At 38.7% G+C, this 8,638-nt stretch overlaps 1 long non-coding RNA gene across 15 annotated transcripts in view; it reads left to right on the top strand.

The window, feature by feature from the left end:
* Window positions 1–5,234: 5,234 nt before the first annotated feature.
* Window positions 5,235–8,638, top strand: part of LOC144316324 (uncharacterized) — a 34,910-nt gene continuing 31,506 nt past the window's right edge. For all 15 annotated transcript variants that reach the window (XR_013382210.1, XR_013382202.1, XR_013382198.1 and 12 more), the window contains exon 1: window positions 5,235–5,370. This is a non-coding gene — a long non-coding RNA (uncharacterized LOC144316324). The remainder of the gene's footprint in view (window positions 5,371–8,638) is intronic.

The following is an 8,638-nucleotide window of genomic DNA, read 5'->3' as shown; positions in this document are numbered from 1 at the left end:
TATTGTTTTTTAAAATAGCTTTTATTTTGTAATTATTAAGACTCACTAGTACAATGGGTTTTAAAAGTAAACAACAGGTATAAACAATTTGAATAGTACAGAGTTCCGTATACTCTTCACCTGGCTTCCCCCAATGAAAATATTCTGCACAAACATCATACATTGTCAAAACATTGTCAAAACAAAGAAATTGATGTGTTTATAAATACTAACAACTCATATTTATTTGGATTTTATGAGTTTTTACATAGACTTTTTGGGGGCATGTGTGTATAGTTCTATGAAATTTTATCACATATGCATATTTGAGTAACTAACACAATTACAGAACTATTCCATCACCACAAAGAAACTTCCTCACTTCACTCCTTAATAGCTTCACTATTTCTCCAACTATTTCTTCCCTAATTTCCGGCAACCACAGATCTTTTCTAGCATTCTGTCACCTTGAGAATGTTCTATAAATGGAATCAGGCAGTAAATACCTTTCCAGATTTGCTTTTTTCAGTTAGCACTATGACCTTGAAATCCATCCAAGTTGTTGTTTATCAATAATTTATTCCTTTTTATTGCTCAGTAGTTTTCTATTGTATAGCTATACCACAATGTGTTTCTCCAGTTAGAAGTTAAAGAATATTTTGGGTGTCTCCAGTCTTTTGGCTATTACAAATAAAATTCCTATGAAATGCATATAAATATTCTTATGTGAACAAACAATTTTATTTTTCTAGGATAAACATCCAGAGGTGTAATTTACTGGGTCATATGGCATCCTACAGATCTTTAAAAAACTCTAGGTGCCAACTTCTCTCACAAGACGCTGAATTGATCATAGACGCACATTCTTCATATGGAGATCTCATTAAAGTAAACAGTATAATCCAAGTATAAACCCACATTGACAAAGACAATGCAAAGGAAAAGGAGAAACAGACAAGAGTTTTCCACAAATTTGTTTATCAGAAGAGAAAAGTGGACGTAGGAAGGACAATTGGTGATGTAGAATTTAGGAAGCCCCTGCCTAGATGTGCCATGAAAAGGCAATGAGCCCATTAAAGCCCAGAGCAGCTGGGGAAGGCAGAGGGAGTCTTGTATTTTATTAGAAGGCAACAAGTATTTCAGGGAGCAGAAGAGAAACTTAAATATATGTAAACACATTCAGAGAAATTAGAGAATATATTGCTTCTATATGTGAGAAAAAGGTGATACATAAAAGGAATGACTGGAGAACAGGAAAAAGCTCTTGGAATTAAAAATAAGTAAGTCAGTCGGAGAAGGACAAACATTATATGTTCTCATTCATTTGGGGAATATAAATAATAGTGAAAGGGAATATAAGGGAAGGGAGAAGAAATGTGTGGGAAATATCAGAAAGGGAGACAGAACGTAAAGACTGCTAACTCTGGGAAACGAACTAGGGGTGGTAGAAGGGGAGGAGGGCGGGGGGTGGGAGTGAATGGGTGACGGGCACTGGGGGTTATTCTGTATGTTAGTAAATTGAACACCAATAAAAAATAAATTAAAAAAAATATGATAGTTAAAATTTAAAAATCTCTATAGAAGCCTCAAGAGATAAAGTTAGAGAAATATCTCAGAAAAGATGTTATAATTGAAGAAATAAGATAAAATAGGATAAAACATGAGAGATATCAAGTATTAGTTCAGGAGGTCCAACATCCAATTAATAAGAGTTCTCAGAATAGGAAAGAGTAAAAATAGAAGTAAGAACTCATTAAAGAATTAACACAAGAGAATTTCCTTAGATTCTTTAAATACAAAGACATCAAGTGCCTATGAGTAAGAAGCATAATGAGTAATGAGTAAGCATAATGAGTAAGAAGAGTCTCAACTAGACACATATGTAAAATTTCAGAACAGTAAGAATAAAGAAAAGATCCTTAAACCATTCAGAAAAAAAATTAGAAATAAGAATTATATTGGCATAATGCCTCTTATCAGAAACACTGGATGCTAGAAGACAATGGGGTAAAGCCTTTAAAATTCAGAGGCAAGATATTTTAAATGTAGATTTCTATACCCAGACATATATCTTCAGTTAAGAGCTGGAAATAGTTTTTTCATATATGCAAGTGTTCAAAGTATGCCTCTTGCATCCTTTTATAGGATGTCTTTAAAAAATAGACACCAGTAAATAAAAGTGGTTAAACCAAGAAAAAGGAAAATGTGGAACACTCACCCAAGATAGATTATATATGAGGGTAAACAGCTATGAACAGACCCTACAGGTTTGAACAACTATGAAAGAACAACCAGTCTAGGCTGAAGCAAAATGAGGAAATGAAATAAGTTCTAGAAATAAGGATAATTAATAGACCAGAGATGATGATTAAGAGTTTGAAAAATATTGAGGAAATTCTAAAGGTGAAATATAGAAAAGGATAATTCATTCAAAGTTGTCTCTTTAGGAATATGTATGTATTTCTATCACAGTAGTTATATCAAAGCTTTGATAAGTTCTCGCTCTCACTAAGAAGGAAACATACCCCCCACACAGGCATGAGTTTCTGTTATAACATCATATAAGCATCCCTGAACTATTTCATGATCTACAAAATTGCACAATAAAAATTATAGGGCTTATGGGAAAAATAGGGTTTGACTGATGACCCAAAACCTTGTGGAACTTTGTAACTAAAGCACTAACAAAAACACTAACAATCCTAAGAAAAATATTAGCAGTGTTAACTGTTTGCTGGCATCTGCAGCTAGTCACAGTTAGTTTCTCTTTAAACATTAGGATTCTGCTTCTCTTTAGGTATTGTTGGTCCTTGAAGACATTTACATCTAATGGAAATTAGAGTCATCAAAACCAAAACATACAATCTAGGGACAGCCTTCTTCATTAACCTGTTTTCTTTTTCCTTCTTCTTATTTGACACAGGGGCAATATCTTTGCAGCAATACATTTGTAGCTTCCCTCGATTACTTAATACAGAAGCTGCTGAACTCAATTCTTTTTGAATGGATGAAAGGCTTCATTCCACAATGTGTGCTTCTTAAGATCCTTATATAATGTCAAAGGTTTCTCCTTAATTGTGACAAAATTTGTACTTGATTGCTTCACACAGTAACATGCCTGAAAAACCAAAATTGTCCATGAACAAGTACAACTTCTGTGTCCTGACATGGTCCCCTATTTACCAGTTGCACACGCACCAGAACAAACTGTTCCTGGCTCTGCAGAGAACAACAGTGACATGAGCATAATAGTATAAGTACTGTTTTTTGGTCTGCAACTTTTAGAATCAGCCTATTGGCAAGCGTAATGCCCCCACCCTTCCAGCCAGCACTACCTTCATCCTAAGATTGCAGAGTCTGCAGATAGTGTCTGGGGGATGGACAGGAAGTGGAGGTTTGAGCATACTGCTCCCTGATGTAGAGCTGGGGTGATGGAGAAGAGCAATCCACTCATTTTGGGAGAGATGGTGGGGGAAGTGGTATCAATGAACCAAATCCTCATTGATCACAGATAATAACCACAAAAAGAACAGAAATGTGTTATATCACACATGATGACAACCATCAAAATAAGTAGAAGAAGGGAACAGAGTTGTCTTTGGGATAAAAGCCTAGAGGAATGGCTAAGAGGGCAAGGAGGGAATTGAGTTATATTGCTTTTTCTTCATAAGCCTCTCTAGATTATTTAATTTTTTTATTTGAACCAAATGCACCTGATAATATGATGGAAATAAAAAGAAATGAACTTTTTAAAAATTTCACTCTTATCCCACCCTTACAATTCAATGAGCATTAAGAAATTCTGACTCTGGTGGAACTAGGATTTTGTATTTGGAAAAAGACCCACAGATAATTCTGCTCTTTATTAGAGGTTAAGTAGTATTGCTCTGGTCTGAAACTTGTAAATGTACAGCATTCTCTTGGGCAGGAGGAAGGGGGAAGCTGAAAGAAATCATAATAATGTATATCTTTGGTATGATGATCAAGATTCTTGACCTCCCATCACTAGGCAAAAATTTATAGTTATTTTCTCAGGAGAAGGGATGGGTAGCACTAATTTATGAGCATTCCCTTGATGGCTCATCTTTCTAACAATGTATGTAGAGGAAGGTGGTATAGATTTGGGCAAAACTACCAGGCCCATGGAGGCTATTGCTTATGAAGTAAGCTCTATTGAGTGACACTCATGCAAAGGATTCCTGGTAGCAGGAGACTGGAAACACTGTAAACCCAGAAAATGCCAATATGGGTCTAATCAGAGCAGGCAGAGAAATGAGAACTCTCAGAGCCAAGACTTTTGAAATTTCTAGGCAAGACAAATCTGATGCTGTTTATTTCCTTGAAGCCTAGCAGCCTGAAGGTCCACAGGGCACCCCAAACCAGGCATATTATGATAGAAAAGGCATCACCCAGCCTATGCCAAGATGAAATTCATGACCATGGCTCCAGGGGATGTTCTGATGGAGATTCTGATGATTATCTACTATTACAATGTCACTGGAAAGGCAATGAAGAGTGGTGGACACAGCTCTAGATTAGGAAGCAGACTTTTTAGATTCCCTGGGAGACAGTGTTCTTGAGGAAAGTGGATCTTTGGTGTCTCTGGTATATCAGCTTCTAGAAAGGCCTCCAAAACAAACATATATCTTAAATTTAAAAAAAACAAACAAACAGTATCTTGAATGCAAAAGGAGCTTCAAAATATGTCTCCCAAGTGCCCACTCCAAAATATTGCCCCCCACCATAAGCCTTCCTTACATGGAAACTCTGAAGTGAATTACCACTCTAGTTAGGCGAGAGTGGTTGCTTCCCATTTGCTTTTCTCTTTGTTCCTTAGTTCACTTATCTGTAAAATGGGACTGGAGAAGGGCATGAGTTGATTGATTGCTAGCATTCCTTCCAGCTCTGACATTCCAGGATTGAATGCTCTCCAAAGGTGAGGAGTTTTTTGAGACACCCCCAGTTTTCATCAGGCAAGAGACATGTCTTCAGACTCCTGAAGCTTCAAGCTTTCTAGGAGGTACCCCTTCTCCTTTCCAGATAAATTTCTCTGTCTTTCTAGGGAAGGGAAGGTGAGAGCTGCTCATCAATGTAGAGGCTTCACAAAAGCACAGGAACAAACATACAGTTCTTAACAAATCCTCTATTTCCCCAGAAGTGCTTGGCTGCCTGTGGGGAGCAGGCTCTCTGCTGACCCAGATAAGCAGACCCGGGGCTCTGTGATGTCGGCATGAGGCACTTCAAGGTGTCCCTCTCCACAGGACATCGGGAGGCTGGGCGGCCCTGTCCAAACACAAACACGAAGGCAGTAGTGTCCCTACCTAGACAGATGCGAACACAAAAGAGACTTTTCAGCTAATAAGATCCTCTGGTGTCTGTAGCTCTAAGCAGGTAAGGTCATTAGAACCCTTCTTTATAATACATTTTTTTCCCTCTTCATTCTGATGGAGTAAAAATAGGCTGGAGGAAGTGATTTTATTTCCCATTTAAGTTAGTTCAATGGGAGGTAAATTTTTCTCTCTGTGTGTGTGTGTGTGTGTGTGTGTGTGTGCAAAAGATGGGGGAGGCCTGGGGGAAGGAGAGTTTTGAGATGATGCTATTGGGTCCCTTGGCTAAAGAAGAAAAATGTCAGGCTTGAAATGGTTTCCTCTGGGGGCTGTTTGTGGAATCAAAACGCCTCTCTGGTTTGCAGTTCTGAAACCCACTACTGTGACTAAAAAAAACCACTTTCAATTTAGAGGGAAAAAGGCTACAGCTCCTGGAGTCCCCACTCGGCTGAGGAAAATGCTGCTGGATGAAGTGAATGCCACGGATTTGGATTTCAAACACCGGCATTGATCTCAGCATTGATTGGGGTTGTGTTGCTGATGGTGTCTGAGCTCCAAGCCCCTCCTTGTCCCCCAGGGGAAGGGGATTGATCACAAGATGTAGCTGTGAAGCCCGGATGGAAGAGGAAGGACAAAGGGGGCCAGTCCCATGAGGAGGGAAGGACCCCAACGTGCTCTCCCAATAAACTGAAATTCTGAAAATCAAAGTCTCACCCTCAGCAACTCCCACCCTCCTGTACTTTGTCAACACTTTTCTCCTGGGAAGGCTCAGTGCTTTGAAGGACGCTCAGGTTAAATCTCTATTTACACCACCACCAGGAGAGGGGCATGTGGATAAATGATTAATCCTCCCTCCCTCCTATACCCAGGACCCTGACCCACTAGGTTTCTTGGTCTGTGAAGATCCACTGTAGGTACTCACTCTGCCTACCTGGTTCCAGAATAGTAGGCTAATGAATTGTTAATTCATTCAACAAATATTCATGAGTGTCTACTATGTGCCAGGAGCTTGGGATGACTCATTGAACGAAATAGACGGATCTTTGCTTCATGAAGCTTCTATGCCAGTGGGGGAAGATGGATAATAAACAATAAGAAATAAATAATAGTAAAAATAAGAAATACCACATTATCATATGTTCTAGGGTGATGAATACTATGAAATAGGCAAAGTACATTTGGGTAAAAGAAATTGGGAAACAGAGTAGGGGGTGCTCTCAGCTGGTCAGAGTGAGAACTTTAGGAAGTTGACACTTGAGTAAAGGCTACAGGGATGGGAGGGACCCATCTGTGCAGGTATCCAGAGCTAAAGCTTCCAGGCAAAGGAATTGCTAAGTGCAATGGCCACAGGGGGTGGACTACTTGGGATCTGAGGAACATCAGGAGGCCAGTGTGACTAGCTCAGGGTGTACTGCATGTGGGTGGCCAATGCTGGGTGATGGATAAGGTTGGAGGGGTCCTGGGGTCTAAATCCTATAGGGTATTATTGGCCATTGTAAGATCTTTGCCTTTTATTTTAAGATAAATGGAGACTCACTTGAGAATTTTAAGCAGAGGAATGGCATGATCTGACTTAGATTTTCTAAAGATCACTCTGGTTGCTCTATTGAGAATAGAAGGCAAGGGTAGATCAGAGAGATGGATAGGAGGAGAGAATAGAAGCAGCAGAGGTGGAGGTAGGAAGAAGTGTTCTGTTTCCAAATATAAGTTTGGAGATTTCCTGATAGATTTGGTGGTAGCCTGAGGTTTTGGGCTTGAGCACTGAAAGAGCTGCGTTTCTCATAACTCAAATGGAAGGGAGGTTTTGCAGGGGAGAATGCAAGTTGGGTTATGCATGTTGAATCTAAGATATCTGTTAACAAATATCCAAACAGAATGCTGAGTATAAGTCTGAAGTTGTTCTAGTGGGAGATATCTGAGCTTTAAATATAAATCTGGAGGCTATTTGCATAGATCTGATGTTTAAATGCCACGAGACTGGTTGTGATCATCAAGGAAGAAGGGAATCAGACAAAGGGCACTCTTGGGAACAGGACCTTGGGACACTCCAATATTAAGAGATTTGGGCAATGAGAAGACCAGGAAAGGATCTGAGAAAGAGAAAGTCAAGAAGTAGGAGTATATGGGGTTCTTGGAGCCAAGGAGAGGAACATATCAAAATCAACTGGTTCAAGTGCTGTGGGGAAGTGAAGAAAGATGAACACTGAGATGTTGTCATTCTTTTTCACAATGTGGAGGTCAGTGATGACCTGGACAATAGCAGTTTTGGAAAAGTAATGGAGGTAACCACTCAACTGGATCAGGTCTAAAAGAAAAGGAGAGGAAGCAAATTGCTAACAATATAGAACATTCCTTTGCACAAAAATCAACTTGATTTGACTTGAACATGAGACCTGAAGCCATAAAAATCCTAGAAGAAAAAAGGGGGGATAAGCTTCTTGACATTTATCTTGGTAATAATTTTTAGGATTTGACAACAAAAGCAAAAAATAAATAAGTCGGACTAAATAGAACTAAAAGGCTTCTCCACTAGAAGCAAAGAAAACCATCAATAAAATGAAAAGGCAACCTATAGAAGAGAGAAAATATTTGCAAATCTTATGTCTGATAAGGGGTTAATATCTAAAATATATATGGAACTCATACAACTCAATAATAAAAAAGACCAAATAATTCAATTTAAAAAAATGATCAGAGGAAGTGAGTAGAAGTTTTTCCAAAGAAGACATACAAATGGCCAATATGAAAAGGTGCTTGACCTCACTAATCATCAGGGAAATGCCAATTAAAACCACAATGAGATACCACCTCACATCTGTTAGAATGACTGTCATCTAAGAGACCCTCATAAGAGTCTAAGTGCTGGTGAAGTTAGAGAGAAAAGGAAACCCTTGTGTACGTGGGAATGTAAACTGGCACAGCCACTCTGGAAAACAATAGGGAGATTCCTCACAAAATTAAAAATAGAATTTTCATATGATCCCACAATCCCACTTCTGGGAATATATCTGAAGGAAACAAAATCACTATCTCAGAGAGATATCTGCATCCCCATATTCATTGCAGCCTTGCTTACAATAGCCACGTCTTGGAAACAATTTAAGTGTCCATTGACAGATAAATGGATAAAGAAGTTGTAGCATCTACATACAATATTATCCAGCCATAAAACATGAGGGAATATTGGCATTTGTGACAATATGGGTGGACCTTGAGGGCATTATGGAAAGTGAAATAAATCCGACAGAGAAAGATAAATATCATATGATTTCACTTATCTGTGGAACCTCAAAAAGCCAAACAGATTAGTGTTTGCCAGAAGTGGAAGGTGA

This window comes from Canis aureus, chromosome 6 (assembly GCF_053574225.1).
Source record: "Canis aureus isolate CA01 chromosome 6, VMU_Caureus_v.1.0, whole genome shotgun sequence".
NCBI lineage: Eukaryota > Metazoa > Chordata > Mammalia > Carnivora > Canidae > Canis > Canis aureus.
This window is presented reverse-complemented; position numbering and strand designations above follow the sequence as displayed.